This window comes from Anas acuta, chromosome 1, assembly GCF_963932015.1.
Source record: "Anas acuta chromosome 1, bAnaAcu1.1, whole genome shotgun sequence".
Taxonomy (NCBI): Eukaryota; Metazoa; Chordata; class Aves; order Anseriformes; family Anatidae; genus Anas; species Anas acuta.
The window spans coordinates 126388046-126409401 of NC_088979.1; the positions used below are offsets into that span (position 1 = coordinate 126388046).

The 21356-nt window shown below is 40.7% G+C and overlaps 1 long non-coding RNA gene across 2 annotated transcripts; it reads left to right on the forward strand.

The window, feature by feature from the left end:
- Nucleotides 1-1757: 1757 nt before the first annotated feature.
- On the forward strand, nt 1758-20067 carry LOC137841382 (uncharacterized). 2 transcript variants are annotated; one of them, XR_011088598.1, is made up of 6 exons: nt 1758-1989; nt 2087-2258; nt 2872-2958; nt 7608-7736; nt 19067-19189; nt 19683-20067. It is a non-coding gene; the product is annotated as an uncharacterized lncRNA (long non-coding RNA). The 2 variants fall into 2 exon arrangements; XR_011088597.1 differs by lacking the exon at nt 2087-2258 and having other exon boundaries at nt 1758-2032.
- Nucleotides 20068-21356: the final 1289 nt, after the last annotated feature.

The following is a 21356-nucleotide window of genomic DNA, read 5'->3' on the forward strand; positions in this document are numbered from 1 at the left end:
AAAGGTGCCCTCTCCAGCAGTTCCTGTGTCAAGTCCTCATACCGAGAAGCTGAATGTAATTATGCCTGGAGGAGGGAAAGTAAGTCACCGTGATTAAAAAACACCGCGTTATAAAGCATCCACCTGTGTGCATTGTTCTGGTGGATAACTCATTGGAGTGGGTAATTTACCCCGAGCCTAAATGTGTCTGTTTTCAGATATGACACCATCTGAGGTCTTGTTAGGTAAGAGCTGTGTGGTCCTTCCATGCAGACACTTAGAAATCTCTGCCTGGGCACATCATCCAGATAAAGTAAACAGACTGAAGTCAAACAACTATTTTGCAAGGGTGAGTTCAAGGCACCGTGTTGCTGCATGTGGAGATGAGCTTTCTTGTCATGGAGCAGGGGGTCAGAGGTTGACCTTTTTGTCCAGGGAAAGGGAGGACTAGAGCAAAGGGCTGAAGCTGGGCCAGAAAGGCAGGAAAGATGTATGCCCCAACACAGCTATGTCCCAAGGCAGCTATGCCCTGCCTTCACCTGCAGTAGCAGTGTCAGCAGCCAGCTTGGCACATGCTGAGCAGACCTGGTGCTTCTTGTGGTTGGCTGCTCTCTTAGCTGGTGACTTCCTGCTCTGCCTATGGTGATAGCCAGCTCTGATCTCGTTGCATGTTTTGAGGACCATTGCAGACTTTTTCTGAATCATTCTCAGCTTTCTAATGTCCTCTGTTTTAACAGGAACACTGCATCCAATGGCAACAGATCTCTCCCTGTTCTCCCTTGTTGTTCTCCCACCTAAATCTCGTTTATGAATTACTTCACCACTTGGGGGTTATGCTTTCCAGACGAAGCCCTGGCAGAAAACCTTCATCTCAATTACACTCATACTCGTGTGCACACTGAGTCACATGCTTACAACATGAGTTGCTCATTGCTTCTGTTTTAAGCCCAGACCTGCAAAGCGTACCACACAAGCTGATCCCTCTGCCTGGTTGGAGCCCCAGAGAGCCAACTTGGGTGCTGTGCCAGTCCTGGGGCTTTTTTTTTTTTTTTTTTCCCTGGGGAGCAGGATCAGAGGTTCAGGACAGCATTTAGAGCTTTACTTATTTTCACAGTCAGCAATTGCCAAGCCAATAATCTGTTTGTTTCTTTATCAAGCAGACTAATAAACGTTGCTGCGTTGCTAAATCTGTCTAAAGGGGAGAAATGGCCTTTAGTCTTATTCAACGTCTTATGATTATATCAGCCTGTCTTAACCCAGCCAAGTATATTTACATGAAATAATGGAATGAGTTTTGCAAAGTTCTTTCCCCCTTTTTTTATTGTAAGTGACTGTCTAGCCAAGTTCATTTCCTCTCCTGTCTGAGCTCCTCTCTGAAATATATTATCCCACTTATTAAAAGCCAATAGCACTGTGCTTTGCTTTTCTTCCACCCTCTCAGAAGAAGGGGCATGCAGGGGATGCTTGGATTAAGTGAGTGGGGCACCCCAGAGCTGGGATTCCTTATGAATGAGCTCACATCCTCTCTCTGTATGATAAGAGGAATGCCGTTTGCATCCCAGAGCTGACTGCATAAACATATACACACTGAACAGCCGAGCATTTAGCCTGAGCATAAACTGCAATTTCCAAACAAAGATCTGACTGACAAGGGATCATCTGCCATCCTTCTGTACAGTCAAACCACAGGGACTGCTCAGTAGCAGTCTGGACAGTCCCAGTGAAATCCATCCCTGCTATGAGGGGGAGGGGGAGAAAGGGAGAAGGGGAGGGAAAGATGACAGATCCCTGTTTGCATTCTTCAGAGAGAGCAGCTGCAATTGTCTTACTACAGTATGTCAACATGAAATTATGACAAACCAGGCGGGGATGTAGTAGCAGTTGAAAACAGTAAGGAGGAAGGCAGAGTAGAGGGAAGTTAGGAAGAATGAACTATACCTAAATCTCTGGCAGCCTATGCCATCCTGGTGGAAAATGACTTTGACAGTATAATAGGACTGAAGACTTTAGGTATACCTGGACATGGCTGAAGGACCATATGCAAAGTTTTCAGGTTGGTTTAAATCTGCCTTTAAAATTCTTCTTCTTTGTCTTTTTTATTTTTTAGCAAATTCCATAGGAACCTTTCAAAAGTTAATCTGAGAGTACTTGGAAAGGCTAGTCTGTCACCTTTTCCCACCTTTTTCCTGTGCATGGACACAGCTGGGATCACCACAGAACCAGCTGAAAACTCAGCACTCCCACACAGCCTGTGATGCCAGGCTCTGACCTTGGCACAGGTAAGGAAACTTTTCCTGAACTTTTCCTAGCCTCCCTGGATATCTGTATGCAGTCTCTAAGAAGGAACAAAAAAGAAAAGAGATTTCCTACTTTTTTTTTTTTTTTTTTTGTATTGAAACTGTTATTGTTTGATAGCAAAAGGAGAACTAGCAGGAGAAAGGCTTCAACTTCCTGCTCGCCGCCTCCTTTCTATCTAACAGAAGTCCTTGAAATGGGATGCAATGAATGTTTCCTTTATTAAAAACCGAGCCTTCTCCAGCCCACACAGTTTCACAACACTTGATAGAATGCACATTTTTCCAGTGTCTTTTTTTAACAATGTCCAACAATAAAAAAAAAAGTCAGTAATGGGGCCGTATTCAGCATTAGTGTAATTGGGAGCAGCTCTCTCTGATCTCAATAGGAGGTGCGCTCACTTTCACCAGAACCAGATTTGCTCACTCATGGACACCTCATGTTTAGGATAGTCACCAATCTCTGCTGAGAGCAGCTTATAAACTTCCCCAGACTTGTGAATCTATTGGTTTAGCACTAGTCTGCAAAATAAAGAAGGGAAAAGGCAGCAAATGCGGGCTTTTAACCTAAAAGCTGGCTTTATTCTCCTCCACCCAGGCTCTGCTACCTCTCTGCCTGCTGCAGCTGGCTGGCACCTCTGAGGAAGCTGCCACGTCACACCTCACTGGAGTCGGGGAGAGCGTGGTGGGTTTGCTCTGGAAGGTGGAGGGTGCATGAAAATATTTTCTGTGGTTTCAGTTTGCATGTCTGCATGGAAAACTCTAGTGAAATGTAATAGGTATGAAACCAGGAGGGTCCACAGAAATATGTGTGGAGAGATTTCAAGGAAACCAGTGCAAAAACCCCAAAACCTTTTCAGAGGAAGGAATATTCCCAATAAACTTTCAAAATCTGTAATATTTTTTTCTATTAAATTCCATGGGAGTTTTCCATAGGGCTGATTCCAACCTCCCCTCTTTCAGGCTCCAAGGCTTACACTTTAATGAGCTGAAAGAGCTTTGCTCTGTGCTCACTTACATTGCATCTGTCATCAGTGGCGTTTCTGTAGCTGCGCTGAGACAGTTCTGTGCTTGCACCACTGTTCTGAGGTAGTGTGAGGTCCCCGCTCATGGAGGAGTATCTGAGTGAAGGAGATGCCTTTCACCTAATTTAGTCTTTAAAACCTTAAGTAATATGACAAATGTATCCTGCAAGAGCATATCCTTCCTGTTGGGTTTGTTTCCGGACACACAGAGCCCCGATGTAACAGTGTGCACCCATTTTGCCATTCCATCCCTGACACCCACAGCCACCTCTTCCTGGGGATTATAGAACTGATGCCACCAGTGCCATGGATAGAGAGGGAACCCCATCCTGACCTGCAGCTTGGTGCCAGGGCTCTTCTGGCCCGAGTAGCCAAGTACAGCTGCTCTGTCTGAGGGGGTTGTGTTGGTGCCCTTGAAATCAAAGCAATACCACATTTACCATTAGCTATCCCTTTCTAAAAGGCTCATTGAATATTATTTCTTTCTTTGAATGTCTTGAATATTGTTCCCATATTGCCCACTCACGGACAAAAACACTGAGATGCCAGGCATTACAAAGCACATGAGACCAAAGGTTAGCATGGAGTCTCCTGACTAGAGATGGGACAGGTCTGCAGGGCTATGAGAGAGTTTGGAGCAGGCTCTTGGTGGCACACAGGCACGTGTAGGGCTGGGACTGCCCAGAATTGTTGTGTAGCTCTTCCTGCCTGTTGCATGTGACCTCGTGATGCTAAAGCATTGCATGACATGAGATTTTCCTTCAAGAGAGGGATTTAAGGTGTGATGAGGTGGTGGTGAAGATCAGAACTTGTTTCTCACACATCCTCTCCTTGTGAAATTTTGCTGTGGTTTTCCCACTGGTGGGAAAATTCCCCTACCACTAATATTAGCCTCTCAGCCTTTTTGACAAGTAATAGCAGAAAGCCATTGTTCATGCTCTGTGCCTTTCTGTATGCAATTTTTATTTCTTCCCCAACCAGATAGCTTAATTGTATTTCTTTTTATTCCTCCTTTGTTCATAGTGTCAATTGATACAGACGTCTCAGGCTGTTTTCTTGTTAATCCAGTGTGAATGTAGATTTATTCTTCCTCATGTAGTCTTAAACTCGAAGGCAGCAGTTCCATGCTGTGTTATGGCTCTTTTGTATTGGTCTCACTGTTTGAAGGGAAGAGTATCGGGGGGGGGGGGGTTAGTAAAATATATCTCCCTGGCCTGGATGAGACACAAACACAAATACTAGGCAGCTCAGCAGAAGGATAGGAAGAGGAGTAAATTCAGGAGGCAGGCAGGGTGAAATGATCATCTCAAAAGCTCATCAAAATGATTATCTCAAGAGATCATCTCAAAACACTCTACTAAGGAGCAGGGTCAGCATTGTCTTCAAAAGTTCAAGACTCCTTAGTTTGACCTACTGTTCTACCTGCTTGGCTGTCACAAACGGTGTTAATACAAAGGTTATTCTATGCATCTCAGCTCCCAAGACTGTTCCTTTATTTTACTCTGAAGACTAGTCTGATGATTTAATGTAAAAATACACAAGGCAAAAGACAAAATCCACACACCCCAGCCACTCTCCCCCCAGCCTCCACCACACTGTGTGCCCTATTTCTCAAACTTTCTTCCTCCATCTGATTTCATTCTAGACTTGGGAATCTCCAGTCTTTGCTGTGTAGGGCCCAGGATCACAAGGGCAAATCATGGTACTTCAGCTGTAAATTAATTCTGCACGTATGGTAAATCGTTCCAGAGAGCGTGCAGGCAGAGAACAACTACACTGTGGATGTGCAGTAGCTTGTTAAGGGCCAGGACAGTTTTCATCTCCAGGTGAGCCTTCCTTAGCAGTGAACAAGATGAAGGGGCAACATGGCCATGAAGACCAGAGACCAGAACAGAAGTCTCAGACAACCTGCGAAGTATGTACTTGAGACAGTCCCATCAAATGGAGTGTACAGACACTCCGGTGTCACCCACTCTTGATGTTTTGGAATTGAAGCACAGGTGCACTAAATGATTTGATCAGATACAGAAAGCCTACCAAGGACACAGAGGTTGCAATTGTTTCAGAAGTCTCTGTCCAGTGCTTTACTGTAAGACCAAAATCTTACAGTACCAATGTTTTTCTCAGAACAGTTTTCCCAGGGTCTCATATTTAGTGCTACTAACTTTTACCGTAAAGAAATTGGTTTAAAGGTAATAATTTTTATTCTGAAAGTTTGATGGCAGCAGAGGGGAAGCCCTGCACATATGTAGGTGAAGGGAAGAAATGAGAATGTCTAACCAGAGGATGAGCAGAATAGGTGTTTCATTTGCAATAGTTTCAGTTTTGCTTAATAATGTTAACTCCCTTTGATGTGCATTTCAGTTGCAAGCAATGAGTACATCAGTGCCTTTTACTTTCAGTTTGAATCACAAGAAATTTTAATCTGCTTGCAGTCTAACAAGGCACTTACCCACTTCATACCACAGCCTTGTGAGTAAGCTCCTAATATCAAGTGATACCCAATTATTCTCCTCCTTCCCAAATGGGGGTATGGAATATTATTGTCAAAATCCATGCATATTTCTAATGCTTTATTTTTGATGTTTGTAGAATAGCAGAAGTCACAAAATAAATTTGAAATTGGAGAGGTGCATGGTGGATCATAATGCATTTAACACATAATAACAAAAGTAGGGTAAATGTGTGGATATTTCTATGAGGCAGTATTGTATTTACAGCAGCGGTTGATAATTTATGAAAAATTTATGATATGAAGATCTCCCTATTGGTAGATCTGGTGGAATAAAAATGTGATGATAATGTTAACAATAATGATGATAATGTTGATGATGATAATAATAACAAGCGATTTTTTAAATTAGTCTGCTTGTCGCTAAGCTATTGCCTCCTTCTTAGTGTGTTTTAGAAACCTGCAATGAGTAGGACAAGTTACTGGAAAGCTATTGAAAGATTTCAAGGATGCTTTAAACAGGAATTTGGGTTTCTCCCAGAGTTTACAAATCTTTTCCTGTGCTGTACTTTTCACTAAATAAGTCCCACTGGAGCTGTCTGAACAAGCCACACAAGCCAGGCCCATTTATATAAATAAAGCTGTGCAAGGTAGGAGAATACACTTGCAGGTAGGTAGTTCTTTTTCTTGCTCTCTTCTTCAGGATCTTTAATATTACAGACTATCAGATTTGTTTCTTTTTGTTTTGTTTTACCTTGGTGAATTCTGGTGTTGCACCAAAACCTGAAAACTCTGAGCTGTGAGCAGTCAATACTGAATGAGAAAATCTCACGCACTGCTTTCCTTCTGATGGGGCATGCTCTGGGGCTTGACTTGGTTTCTTACAGTACAGTGCTTTAGTGAGTCACTTGGTGTACCACAGGTTGTCCTGACAGCCACAAGTAAGAGGACCCCAGAAGGTTGAAGCAAGTGACCCATGCTGCTTTCTGGTCAGCAGGAGAGCTCAGAGAAAAACCTTGTTTCCTTCATCTCATTATGAAAGGCCAGTATCAAAAAGAAGGGTGGTCACACGGCAGTTCCCAATCTTCATGTGTATGAGTGGAGATGCGAAGATATTTATCTTCCTAATTACCTGTACATCTTTGGAAAAGTTATTTAATGTCCTTGTGACCTAGTTTCAGCATCTGTGAAATGGAAGAGGAATAAATAGTATCCTTTGTGAGACACACTGTCGGTGAATCACTGTTCCAGTTTTCTTTTCCAGACCTCTCGACCAATCTCTCTCTTCTTGCCCATCCAGTTCTAGAGTTTCCTTCAAGACTTGATGTCCCAATCCTAAAACAATAGTGATTTACAACTCTCCTTTTCCCTCTCCATTATATCCAGAACTCTTGCACAAGTAAAACCCCAACTTAGTCAGGTGGTGAAGAGATAAGCCAGTGAAAGTAAGGTCTTATCTGCTAACAGCACTTAAAACAACCGTTCAGTGGCTGATCAGGAGTTTCCACATGAACAGATAGTAGGCATCTTACCTCTGGCTGCCCCTAGATGCTCACAGCACTTTTATGCCACATTTCCACATGGTGAGATCTCTTCTGGTCACCTGTGGCACCTTCCTGTTCCTCTGAGACATCACAGCAGCACAAGGGGATAGTGTAAGCATGAATGGGGAAGGGCTGAAAGGAAAATGTTAACTGTACTTGTGCAGGATGGAGAAGATGAGTTTCTGATCAAGGCTACTTTTTAATTCTTTCAAAGTTCCAAAAACCTTAATCAGCAGCAACAACAAAATCTGCACTGTTTCCAATTTCTATAGTCTCTGTGATAACCTGATTATTTTATTTTTCTCACTTACAGCTGCTTCTCTGCACCTTCTCTAGAGGAAGCACTGTCACTTGTCTTTTTCTGGACCAGGATTCTGATGCTTTGTGATGCTTTGTGCCTTCATTTGATCCATACTGAAGAAAATTTACCTAACATGCTGAGGTGGGTCTATTACCTTTGAGAAAAGCAGAAGTGGGTCCTCCTGGTCTTCTTCTTTCCTTCATTCTTCCTAGGAGTCTGTGGCATTGCTTTTAAAAAGAGTAATATGAGTGAAAAAATGTATGTGGAAAGAATGTACTTCAAAAAGAGAAAAGCAGAAGAGCTTCTCATTTTTCCTGAATAAATGGCAAAAATACTTTGTTTCTTCAAAAGGATACCATTCCAACCAGAAAATCTCACAATCTTTGTGTACTCTGTAGTACAAACACCAAGACATTTGGGAGAAAGTATTTATTTTTATTTATTTTTTTTTTCCTAGTTCAATAGTGCTACATGATGGAGTTAACTTCATTGAGTTTTGCATGGCCTTCTTTCTAATCATCAGCCCTTTGAGAAATGTGGAGGAGGGGCCAGTCCCTTCTCAGCAGTTATGGGAAATGAAGACCGATTAAATCATAGGCTTTGCCCTGTCAGTAAAAATGTAAAAATGTCAAACATGAAAAAAACTATTTCCATATCGGGTGATGTTTTTTTTGTTTTTTTTTTCTCAGCTACAATTGCTCTAGCAGTATAAGAACATAGCACAAGGTTTAGATTAGTCAAGCACATTTTTGCACTATGTATATAATAACAAAAAAAATAGACCTGCCAACCCACCCCCAGGCCTTGAATTTTTGGTAGATTTTCTAGTAAAGTTCCCTTTAGTGTCCTTAGGGAAGTCTTCAAGGGTGGACCAATGAAGACATGCCTCTTGTTGCATTTGCATTTGTACATCTTGAGCTTCATTGCAGTACCCTCTGTCTGAACTTCGTTCTATCAGTGTTCCACTCAGTGTAAGGACAGCCCCTATTACCCCTGCCCTGGAGCAGCTCAGCTCCTCTCTGTCATGGCAGCTTTTCTTGTTGGTGGAACACCGCATTAGCAACCTGATCCCACCACCCTCCCTGCCACACAGCCTAAGGAGCCATGCCTCTAGCTGCAGAGGGGACTGATTCTGATCCCCTTAATGCATTACTCATCGACTTTGTTGGTCTCAAATGTCTGAGTAAGACCCTGAACATGGCATGACAATGTCTCTCTCCTATATTTATCCTCCAAAAAACTAGAAGTCAGCTCTTAAATAAATGTTGAGAGAAGCCTGTAGGGCAGTGGAAAACATGGATGATGCACCTCCTGGATGATGCACCTACAGAGTCAGCCCAACCTATAACAGGCTTTTGAGGTTGGTAGTAGAAATTTACCTCTGGAGGGAGTGGTTTCATTGCATTGGCCATAGAAGGTAGATAAAAACCCATTTTGGATGCATTACTTAGATTTTAGCTGGCTAAAGACAGGAGAGATGAATCTTGCACATATAAAATATATAATATAAAACACATACATCATGTAACACATAATATGTAATATATTACATAATATATGATGTAATATATACTATGTATTATACATTATATAATATATAATGTGTATGTGTATAATTAATAATATACCATGTATAATGTGTAATATATAATATATCAAATAGGAAATATGAAAGAATTGGAAAATAGGAAATAGAAAGTAGAAAATATACTTATGCAACTTTATAAGCACAAGGATGGCAGATTCTGGAGTGGAAGGAGGGGTGAGAGTGTGCTGGGTTGAAGAGGTTTTGACCAGCTAGAAGAGCATTTTCCATATGTCAGACCAGAGGCTGCCAGCTTTGCTAATGCTGAATGATACCTTTCCCCATGATTAGTCCCATTGATTTTATCGTCTCTGCTCACAGAGAGCTAGACCATACCATGATGCTTCAGCCCCAGGAAAGAAGCCACACGCTGCTCAGCTACCGCTGGGACAGACCTGTCTCCTTGCTGCTTTGGGAAGGGAGCAAACCATGACGGGTCTGTAGTTGGCACAGCACATGCTTCCTGCTGCCAGATGCCTTGGGAAAGGAAATGAGGGATCCATCGAGTTCTCCTTCTTCCCACTTGGGCTAAGGAAAGGGCATAGGCGGCAGAGGCTATTATTCTTCTGTGTGTGAGAAGCAAGACACAGGACACGCAATGGCCCCTTACTTCTTGCATTGGCATGCTGGCCATGATCTGGCCCAAAGTGAGGTGCTACTCTGCATGAAAAAGGGGCAGAGCCTGGCTCTCAGTGACCAGAAGGCTTTACATGGCCCAGAGCATGAGGTCAGTACAAGCTCCTTGAAGAAAGGTGTAGCAACAATGCATCCTGTGCATTTACTGGTGAATACAAAAGCCATTGGAGGGAGGGGAGGGGGGGGAGAGAGAGCGGGGCGGGGGGAAGGGGGGTGTAGAGAGGCCGAAAAGGAAAAGAAAAAGGCGTGTGTTTATTCTCAGGACAGAAAGAGTGTATGTGCCATCGAGCACCCACTGAAAGGCAAAGAATTGGTTTGTCACAATGCACCATTCGCTGGGGGTTTCAGATCTACTATGATATTATGGCTGACGGCTCAGAGACCTTTTCTTGACTACCAACGTAATCAGTATGGCTGGATGCTTTTGACTGAGTTTTAGGAGCTCCTGGTAATTCTGCTGAATGATTTTGCACAACCTTGTGCAGGCAAAGTCCCCATATAACTCACTGACCTGCCCCTCTGGCTTGCTTGTCATGCAATTTACAATAACTAGCACTGTCCTTGTAACTCTAAGGTAAGAAGTGAAAACCCTTTCTTTTTCCCCTAATTGTTCTACTGGTTTTACAGTTACCAAGCTGTAAAGCACCTCATCACTCTTGTTAATTCTTTCTTCCTTTTGAGCTGCCAGTTAGTAATCAATTATTACCCTTGTCATTCATGCTGCAGCACAGCAGCTGGTCACAAGAAGCCTCTGTTTCATTGGGCTGGAGCCAATCAAGTCCCTCCAGCTGTCCCTTGCTGCTCTGAATCATAATGTACAGTACTTGTTGCTTTACAAGTTCCTTTACCAGACTGTTTTTTTTTTTTTTAAAAAAAAAAAGAAAAATAAAACTAAATAAAGTTTTAGCTCCCAGTTCTACCCTCACAGTACATCTGGCTGCTAGATGTTGAAGTAAACTCCCTAATGCTGCATTTTTATGAGGGGTGGGGGGAATACTCTATGTTAACACAACAGATATTTTTGTCATATTTTCCATTTTATGAGGTGACTGCATTGATATAAAGACTGCTGACAGATCAAAGGTTTCACTGGTAAAATGATATGAAAGGCAGAGACATTAGCATCCATCAAGATCCTGTTAGGATTTGCAGAACAGGGGTTCTGGGCCTCCCAAGTAAAACCTAGCAGGAAGGTCTGCGAGCCTGCATAGCAAATGAAAAGAAAACAAGAGAGGGCACACAGAATATTGGAGGAGGTAGTGACCCACAAAATGGTAGCAATTCGAGCTGCAAGGCACTCTGATTGAATTGCAGCGGAGGCAAACACTCTCAGGCTTGCTGTTCTTGTTATGGAGCAATACACAGTTCAGCATCGTGCTCTGAGCCATCAGCTAGCCTTTCAGATGACTTTAATTCAGAGGGGGAAACAACGGTATCATCACTTTCCTGGTGATCTTTGTTCCCAGTTCCCACTGATTGACTAAAGGCTGCTGAGATAAGAAATCTTGCAAAAATACCAAGCCAACATGTCAAATATCAAGGGAGAAGTGGCTGGGTTTGGAGAATCGATACTATCATCCTGTAGCATACGTTCCTCTCTGTCTAATTTAATCAAAAGGAAGAAACAGATTTCACAACTCCGCTACTGATGTGGGTATTTTCATTGGCTTCAGTGGAGCAAGTCACAGGAATAGAAGTTTGGGAAACATCTTTTCCAGCAACTTCTTTTGCTCTCTGATGTGCCCCAAGCAATCAATTTCATGGGAGTATTAAGTGACAAATTAAAGCATGGTCTAACCCCCACCAATTACATCCTGTTGCTACAAGAATTTTGCCCCTCTTGCACCCCTCCCCCCCTCCCCCCCCATTATTTAGGAATCCAGTTAATGTTAACTATACAACAGCCATCAATGATGTTATCTAAAAGTGTCTAGTTTTTATTGCCATTGCAGCTCATACTAGTAGAATCATCTCTGCTAAACTGAACACAAAAAAACTTTTACAAGAGCACTGCACACATCATACAGTGCATATTTGCTATGGTGCTGGTAATAGCCAAAGAGGGCATTATTAACTATAGCTGTTGACAAGTCAAAAGAGATGAAATGCAGTCACACATGTTGCATGTGAGAAGACCTACTGCTTTCATTTGTCAGTTGTTTGGGCCCAAGTGCATGGATGGTGATGGTGCCCCAGTGTCATTTTTACTGATGTTCAAGTCTCAGAAGAGCTAAAATCATGTGATACAGTGCTGTGCAGAAGAATCCCACAACTTAAGTCAGCATGGGTGTCAGGCCTGGTACAGACAATACACCTTACCCTCCTCTTCAGTTTTATCGGCTCTGCTCAGAGGACTGGATTTCTTTGATATGAAGGTTGTGTGAGCCTGGGCTGAGCACTGCACTGTGGAAGGTAGATTGCTTTGGATATCCTGACTGCCTTGCAGGCTGGTTTGATTATCTCCATATGGCCTAGTATAGTGCTGTGTAGATGGCCCTTTTGAAAGGCAGTGTGTTTTGTCATTGTGCACTTCAGGGATGGAATTAATTTTTGGTAAAGGGCCAGCACCAGGGTATGCTCTGCTGATGTCTTCCTTGTTTGTGATCTGTACTTTGCTTGGGCATGGAGGTCTGCTGATGTGTGGTGCTGTGTAGCTGGCTTGAAGCTGTGAGGCCTACTGACTTTCAAGGAAAAGAGGAACTCAAGTGGAGTAAGTAGTCCCCTTCAAACAGCAAAGTTTTCAAAGGAAGGACAATTTCTGATGTATAAAATGATCTCATGAAGAGGTCCCGAAAGACCTGGTAGAAAAGGGAGATTTGCAGAACTGTCACATAAACTCTTCACAAAGAGCTAAATTCCCCCCAAATGAGTGTCCTTTTCCATGCAAATGGTTGAGAGTCTGGTGCCATTGAAATCCTCTAGGCATAGAACTGATACAGATTTTCACTGACAATTGATTCCAAGGGTCTTCTAAGATTCCTGGCCTCCCAAAATCTTCTCTGACGATGTGCTAATAGAATTAGTCTTCAAAATCTGTGAGAAATACAATGTGATGAGAGAAAGTGTGAGAGCTGCGTGGTTCTGACTTTCCATATTGTCTTAGAAGAACTACTGATAGGACTCCTTGACATCCATCACTGGAGACATGCCAAATTGGCACTATGTATTTGATTTCTGTCTTACCTGTCAAACAACAACAACAAAAAAGTAGTGAAACAGAACAATTGCAAAAATATATTTTGGAGTTACACACACATTGAAAGATAAAATGTAAGTATTTACTTCTGGTTTTGATGTCTTGAAATTACAAAAACAAAACTCCTTTTAAAGGAAAAAAAATAGCTGTTGTACAGAAGAGGTTTGATCTTATTAAAACATTTCTTTTAATTCTGTGTGGGATTTGGCATGGCAATATTCAAAACTGGCAAGTTTCAGTGGAAAGTTTAAATTTTGATGAAATGACACCTTTTGAGATAAAAATATGCTGCTGGAAATTTTTTTGCTAGCTCTGCTCAGAAACTAGCTCTTTGCTTCTGGCTTTTCTACAGACATCTTGAAAATTTGTAGGAAGACACAAATTTTCCCTATGGTAAAAGGTAAAAATGTGGTAAAATATGGTAAAGGCAAAAATGTTATCATAGGAGGTCCATCACCTCACATCATATTTAGCATTCTTCTATTGCTGTGTGCTTGTGCACATATGCATTTGTTTAATGGCTAGTTTAACTGATCAGTCATGTGAATTTCATCTTTCTATGAAGTCTAAACTTTTTGTAATGCAATGTAAAAAGTATTACGTAATCATAATATAATATAATGTAGTATGATATAATATAACATGAGCTAGCTGTGTAGGCTCCTCCAATGGAGAGAAACATGGGATTCTTGAGAATTTTAGTGTTCTGTCTTATATTTCCTTGTTCTGAATTAAAAGTTATCTCCGTCATTCAGCTCATCTGAAACTATACATCTCTGGTTGTAGTTTGACACTGCAATGAACCTTGCTTTAAAAACTTGCAATAACAGATCAGAAACGCTACATCCACAGAACATCAAGATAAGCATTGTGTCATCTCACCTTGTCAGTTCAAATACATTAGAAATTGTTAAGAGCTTGTTCTTGTACAAGCAGGGTCTATGCCAGATCAGGTACTGTGTGTTGCTGCTCTCTAGCTTTATGCTATACCACAGATGTGTGATGAAACTGGGCTCAGGCTTGCCTTTAGATCAAGACTAAAGGCCAGAAGCTTCTTAAAGTAGTGATCACACCAGGAATGGCAATAATAAAACTGACAGTAGATTTTACTATTTTTGGAATTAACTCTGCAATTATAAATGCATAGTTCGACTTTTACTCTTTGTGTGAAACTTTGCTAGTACCAGGCATATATCACAGGTATAACTACCTCAAGAGAGAGTAAGTTTGTGAAACACTTCTGAAAACACATTTCCACATGCAGACCACATGCAGAGTTTTCTTCTTTTCAGTGTGTTTCATATAGCAATGCTTTCTGATTTCTTCAACTAATATCCACACCTTTGTTTTTTTCTAAATCTCAAGTTAATTTTGATCTCCCTTCTCTTCCCCCAGAATTGGAAATTTGAGGTTAATAGCTTTCTGAATATCCCACCAAAATAAAAGTTTAAACTTAATAAAAATGCAAAACAAACTGCAGCATACATGTAGATCAACATCCAGTTGTGAGGTACTGGACGAAATGCTCCTTGTCTTCATTGGACTTCATACTGTGGAAGTCTGAGTGCTGAAGGGTGATCATGGGAAAAGTGCTACTGGTTTTTCTCATCATAATAAGCTAGTGTTTTCAATATAGTCTGGTCGCTCATTTACTTTATAGCTACAGTTTTCTATTCAGTTTGATCAGCCACTTGGAATTCCCAAGTGTCAGCTGCACAGTTTAAAAACTACTTTCCAAAGGATAATTATGCAGACCTATTTTTAGAATCTTAAGTACCTGCTTTTAGAAGCAGAAGTGTGGATTTAGGCACCCATCTTAAAAATGTAGCTCACAGCAGAGCACTATCATCCAGACTCCAAACCTGGACACTAAACTAGAAGTCTGACAGCGTGCGTTTGTCATGAGTCAGTGTCTGTCCATGGCTTGCTTATTGCCAAAGAGGCAAGTGTTTACACCCCTCCATAAAAAAATGCCTCCCTGAGAACTAACACAAGGTAACACTAACCCTCCAAGTGATGTTGGTGATTCTGTATGAAACCTACTCTTCGCCTTCAATTTTCAGTCTTGCTTTGTGCGGTAGCCACCCAAGTTTGTCTTGCTTAGTAGACAAACAGTTGGGAAATTATATTAGTATTAATTAGAAATCCTTTGGGTTTACCAGATCCTCATGCATTAGTTGGGAAATCTAGAAGCCACAGAGTGAAACCCATTGAAGAAAACTTATATCTGGGATTTGATTAAGAGTTTTGAATCATTTTGTGATTCTTAGAAGAAAACAAGATGCCAGTTTCAGGACATACCTGGCCTCGGTTCATAACCTTCATGTTGTTCTCTAGGGTTTTCCAAGAGTGACCCATTTTCACTGGGCACTGTCTTCAGAGTGAGTTTTCATTGAGACTTTTCTCAACTGTAGAAATCTATAGAAATCTATAGGACATTCATCCAGAGCCATATCATGTCTTTAAGGCTATCTTTAACAATTAAGTTTTAGGTGTGTCCCTGGAGACAAATGAATCTCCCTGAAGCTAGCTACAGCTTTTCAGTACCTTAATTGATTCACATGTGAATCTTTTCCCAATATTCACCCATTCTGCTAAGACTGCTTTTACCAACTCTGTGGTCACTTGGCAAAAAAAGCGGAATGTATCCTCCTCCCTCTTCATGGGCTTCTATCATCTCACAGTCTTTATCGCGTGCCTTCCTTTGAAAATTATTTGGAGCTTGCATAGTTTTCTTGCTGCTTACATTTTCAGGACTATTATAATAATTCATAATTCTTCTATGGTGAGTTGTGTTCAATATCCATAACATTCTTTCCAGAGAGATAAAGCATGTCCTATTGATTTTATACATGGTATATTTGGTTGTTGTTTTCAGTTTTTTAACTGCTTTTGCTCCTTAATCTTCCCTCCCTTTGGGTTTATCATTATACATGTCTCCTGCCATCATGGCAGGTACAACTAATCACTAAAAGGCAAGAAAGTGCATGCTTCTTTCAGATGCATTTTCTGAGGTTTATAGAGGAAGCCTTGATTTATCAGTCCTAGGAGCATTCTTAACAATAATGTTCCATTTAAAGGCATCCTCATCATTTAAGTGGTCACACTACTGGGCTCTCTGTGTCTGTTTATCATCTGTAAGATCTTTGAGGCAGGGACAGGTTCATGCCATGGTTAGCATGAAGGTTCACAGCCTTTCTTGTAACATATCTTTAAATTATTCTGTTCTGGTACCCAACAGGTCAGGCAGGTCAGTGAGTGATCTTGATACAGCTGCTGCTTTGAGTGGGACACTTCCTTTGTTCTTCCAGACCATAAGCCCTCTCCAGATATTTGTACATGTTGACTACATTGTTCTTAGATGAAAGATTTTGGGCTTCATAGATTTATGCTATGGCTAAGAGAATTTTATTTCATGCACAGTAGTTTCTGGTGCAAGATGTGAGAGCCTCCATGTGAGAGTCTTGAAGCAGGTGAAACGTAAGAACAAATGAATTTTTTCCTTCCTTCCAGAATGGAAATCTTTCTGTCTCTCTCCAAACATCTCTTGATATTTTAGCCTAATAGATCAAATTATTAATAATAACCCATCAGAGATTTTAATCTGAAAATCAAACATATAATCATTAGACCTCAGTAGAAAAATTCTCTGCTAGAATCCTTATTTCCCTTGGAGGGCATTTATCTCAACTAGAAAACACGTACAAGTCTTGTTCTCCAAACCATAACTGACACTCAGGTGACAGCTATAACTAGAAGATTTTTAATTTGTTTAATTCTTTTGCATCTTGTATTTTTTCAATATGATGCCAACTGAAGATGTGGTCAAACCATCAATGCAACAGGAGTTCTATTTCTGCGCTGGCAGAAGCCTGGTGGGATTCTTGCCACTGTGGTAGATTTCTGATTCCCTATTGGAAGAGTTTGCAAAGTGCACAAATTCTCACACTGCTTTGTTATTTCAAGTCTGATGTTGCCTTGGTGGGTTTTTTGCTATGGCATCCCCTAATTCAAACACTGTAAAACCAGATGTTTCCTTTTATGTTGCTACCGATCACAGGAAAAGAGAGAGAGAAAAAAAAAAAAAAACACAAACACAATGTGCAAAAAATTTGGCAAGTGACAGCATGAGTGCAGAATTTTGCAATGCTGAGCCAGTGAGCCTCATATTAAACCAGTTCCAAAACAGGATGTTGCAGTGCATGTCTAATATCCCTTTTCTACCACACCCCAGAACAATTTCTTTAGCTATCTGAGCTATGAATTGCATTAAAAAGCAGCAATCAAATTGTGGAGAGAAAGATTGTATCCACTTCAACAAGCAGCAGGCATATGTTTCATTCATTTCCTTGTATGAGATGGACAGAAAGGTGTTCCACTTTGAACAGGCTGTGCAGCAAAGGCCCCCTACCCCCACCACTCCCCTGACAGTTGTGTCACTGCAGTGACAGAAGCAATCATACTGTTTGTAAGTCATACCTAAAACTAGCAGACTCATATAGCGGATTTAGGCTCTGTTAATTGCTGGCCCTATCATCTAAATAGAGCCAGGATAAAAATCAGATCTTAATCTTGTCAGTCAGATGGCAATTGATGCCATCCTTGATGAGGGGCGTTTGCTCTTCATGAGGGAATATACCATAGCTCGTTCTGCAACAAATTCAAACAGTCTCAATTTCTGGATATAGTTATCAGCAAAGTTTTGAGGGGTTTATTAACATTGTCTCTTGATCTGTGGGATGCCACAATTTATGTAGCTTGGGGAAAAGCACTTAAAAAAAAACACCATAGTTTGCACTTTTTCTAACAACAGGCTGCTATTTATTATTGGCAGGAACAGAGCACAGGCTTTAGAATTTAAGCAAAAAAGACCTTTGGCAATGAGGAAATGAGCCTAGACATTTTTCATGAATGGGGCAGAGCTGCTTAACTCTGACTGGCTTGTTTTCTTTTCTTCCTATTCACATCACTCAAGTCCCACCTTCCTGCCTTAAAAGGCATCTCGTTCCCTGGCAGCAAGACAAGTATCTGTTTGATGTCAGCACCCTTTTATTTGCTTAAAAGCATCTTTTTTTCAAGCCAGTAAATTGAAAATGACTACCGCGTCGAGAACTAGCCAATTTCCAGCACTCTCTGCAGAACCGGTCTGCTTTCACGTTTGAGAGATATCATTAATTTTCTAATGAATAATGAGATCAGAGAGCTTGCATGCTGTATTATGTGTAGGAAAATGCTTATGTAAATCAGTATGGCTGTGGTAGCTTCCCAGGGGAACTTTAAAGCTTATCATATCATTAAATCTGATAACAATTCATTTTTTTTTAAAGTAATGCAAGAAAAAATAAAGGTCTATTCACCACCTATTTGTAATAATATGTTTATAATATGAAAGAAAAGAAGGCTACTAGATCATATATGAGAAAATGCTACCACAAATTCCTTAGGCTTTGCACGCTGCACCCTGTATCGAGGGAAAAATCAGTCCATATATTTACATAGTTTAACCTTGTGAAATACATTGAATGCAATGAAAACATTGTCATAGCCCAATGCTAGCATTTGATATGGGTTTCACTTTTCTAGGCTTCCTGCAGCAGATACCAAAGCTCTTCTATCATATCAATTCCAGAGACCTTAGGGATACCTTTCTCTTATTCTCCTTCTTCCTCTTCTTCCTTTCCATATTAAATGATGATCCTGATGAAATTGAAGGAAAATGTCCAGCTTCCTTTTAACATGATTTTAGCCTCTTAGTGACAGAGATGCTTTTGATTTATATCCAAGCTGAAAATATTAGAACAACTTTTTTTTTTTTTTTTTTTTTTTTTTTCTTCCAGAGGAACCGAGATCATCTCCATGGATTTTAGTCCTCATGTTTACCACGTAGAAAACTTCTAATTAATCTTCCTGTTTCCTTCCTCCTCTGCTTGTGCTGAGCAAAAACAGCATTTATTTTGCCGGTATAATTAACTCTGCAAGTTGCAGTATATATTTTGTAGTTCTTTCTCCTCTCAATCTTACAGCATTTTGCAAAAATGAGTTTTTGCTTCATAGGCATGCAAAAATGGATTTAAAAGGAAGTGCTCTCCATTAACCCAACCTGATGAGACACATCCTCTTGGTTCACATGCTGGAAGATTACAGCGATGTCCACCATTCACCCATGAGAAGTACCAGGTGAGCAGCACTGAGTGTCAGGGAAGCACATGTATATATGTGTGCGCTGACAGAAGATTCCTCTTTTAACATTAGACTGTGCCCCCTTCCATATTAAATATTAAGTACATGTTTTTGCACATCTGTCAGAAAGTGGAGAAGAATGCATCTGTTCCTTAGGGATGATGAACTGAAATTGGTCCTGATTCAGGAAAAAAAAAAAAAAAAAAAAGAAAGAAAGAAAGAAGAAGAAGAAGAAGAAAAAAAAACAAAAAACAAAAAACACCAGAAAAACCACATCTATTCAGTACAGCACTTAAACTGAGACATAAGTGCCAGCCTGAATAGGGACAGAGTTAAGCCTCTGTTTAAATGCTTTCCTGAACAGGGGTCATTAGCACTAGCTCTCTCACTGAACAATGGATTATTACTAATGGAAGCAGCTAGCATTCAGATAGGCATCCAAACTTTTCGGCGCTTTCTTTAACTTAACTATTTTTGCTGCTACTTGCAGGCCAGTTGGCTGCTGCACACTTACAGATCTGAAGACGAGAAGGCTCCCAGCAACCTGCCAAGAGTGCCATTCAACTCTGAAGTGCTGGTTTGGAGGGCAATGGCATGAGGTGGTGAATTGAAAGCGGTGTGAGGCAGGTGCAGACTCCCTTTGAACTCAAGAAATAAAGAACACCTTTTTCTATCAAAAACTTGGTCAACTCATTATCAAGTACCAATACCAAGAAAAATTACCAAACAAAACAAATAAATATATTGGCAGATTTCAGAATTCTGTTTTTTGTTTTTTTTTTTTTTTTTTTAGTCTTATCAGAAAACTGCATTGGTTTTATTCTGCAATTAGCAAAAATATTTGAATGTCACTTGTCAAACTGTGAATAAAATGGATTTATTTATAAAAATATCCAGTTTTACTATAAAAAAATCCAGTTTTACAAAGCATGTGGATTCACTCAAAGCTCTTTTCAAATACTTTTGCCCTCCTCAGTATATAATTTCAGACGTATCCTTCATACACAGATCATCCACAGATCTTTTAGTGAAGTAATTTTCAGCTGTATTTGCTATCTGAACTCTTTTGCTTTCCAATTTTTTATCTCATATAATGGAGGAGCAGAAGCAAAATTGATTACCAACTGTACATATTGAATATGTGCTCATTTAGCTCTGCATACAGCAAGGTTATTTCCTCCAGAAGTCCTGGCATAGCTCATGAACCTCTGTGTATTGCACACAAGTTTTATTATTTGATCAAAACCTATCTGTCCTGGGAAACTGTGAACTTCAAGAAGGAAGGAGATGACAGTCAGGACAGTGCCAGGCAGGCGCATAAAATCCTCAGGTACAGCTCTGCATCCAATACAGAGAATGGTGGGACATGGCGATGTATTAAAAAATGTGCATAGGTCATAGGTGAGTTGCATAGGTCACTTTGGTCAGTCTGCAGCCATGTTACTGAGCTGTGACAAGATTAGAATTGAAATGTAGTGAGGCAGCATCACCTCTGCACCTAACAGTGCTCCTCCAATCATTTTTTGTTTGCGTCTTGTCCGGAAGGAACAGGACAAATTATGCAGTTGGTCTTTTTTTTTCCTGAAATGGCTCTTTTTGGAATAGATTTCTGGGCATGTGAAGAGGACTAATGTGTTTGCAGAATGGATTTACCAAAGGTGAATTGTGTTCAATCTAACAGAAAACCTTCTATCATAAAATGTCTAGGTTGTGGGTGAGAGAAAACCAGTGTACGTCATTGACCTCAGCTTTAGCAAGGCTTTGAACACCGTCTCCCACAGTATTCTACAGTATCCAAGTTAGGATGTTATGATCTGGATGGGTAAAAAGCTGACTGAATGATAGAGCTCTCAGGGTAGTGTTTAATGGGTGTTGCTCTACATGAAGGTGAAAGCAGACTCCATGGGTATCTACATCCATAGGTCCAGTCTGTTTAATGACTTTATCAATGTCAATGGAAGGGTGGTGGAGTGTTTAAAAGTTTTCAGATGGCATCAGACTGGGGGTTCAGTATTTAAGCTGTTGGTAAGGGTGGCCATTCAGAGAGACTAAGGCAGGCTGTGGAATACACCAAGGTTTACAAAATGCAAAAAGGACAAATGCAAAATCTTGCACCTGGGAATGAATAACCTCTGGCAACAGTAAAGAATAGGAACTGGCTGGC